Source organism: Sinocyclocheilus grahami, unplaced genomic scaffold (assembly GCF_001515645.1).
Source record: "Sinocyclocheilus grahami isolate Dianchi unplaced genomic scaffold, SAMN03320097.WGS_v1.1 scaffold866.1, whole genome shotgun sequence".
In the NCBI taxonomy this organism is placed as follows: Eukaryota; Metazoa; Chordata; class Actinopteri; order Cypriniformes; family Cyprinidae; genus Sinocyclocheilus; species Sinocyclocheilus grahami.
This window is the reverse complement of record NW_015506045.1, coordinates 234754-235431: the sequence shown is the minus strand read 5'-3', so window position 1 is coordinate 235431 and position 678 is coordinate 234754.

The window sequence follows — 678 nt, the reverse complement described above, 5'->3', positions numbered from 1 at the left end:
CTGCTCAATGTGAAAGCCCGCAGGTGATGGAGATTTACCGCTGATTACAGAACCGGCTTTACTGACAAGATGCGCTTAAATATCGCATGCAATTTATCGTGCAGCCCTAATCTAGAAGTAAACGAAAGTTTGTGACAAAATTGCAGGTCCTTGCAAACTGATATTTGCATGTTAAAATTGTTTGCAAAAATAGAGACTGATATTAATTTACAAATCCTTAATGCACTGCATAGATTTATTCCCTTATCAGGGTTTTAAGTAGGGCTGAGCGATTAATCGAAATCGAATCGAAATCGCGATTTGAGACGTTGCGATTTCCTAATCGCAAAGCCTGCGATATGGACGCGATATTACTTTGTTCCAGAGCATATGCATGACTGCCAGCCTTGAGTGGCAGTCTTAATAACCAATAGAGTGAGCGCACCTCCGTTCTCCCCAATCAGCTGCTCTAGCCAACTGAGTAAACACCCACCATAAAAAAAAAACAGAACGCGGGAGAGAGACAGAGTGGGATTATGGCGTCTACTGGGTCAGATCGATAGTTAGGCAAATTAAAACTAAAGAAAACCGTATGCAAGGTAAGCTTAGAAATGACAGACAACCAACAAAAAATGTAATTTTCGAGAGCTGCGTCACAGCGCATATCAAAAGCTCCCTTCTCGGTTATGTTTTCAGTAC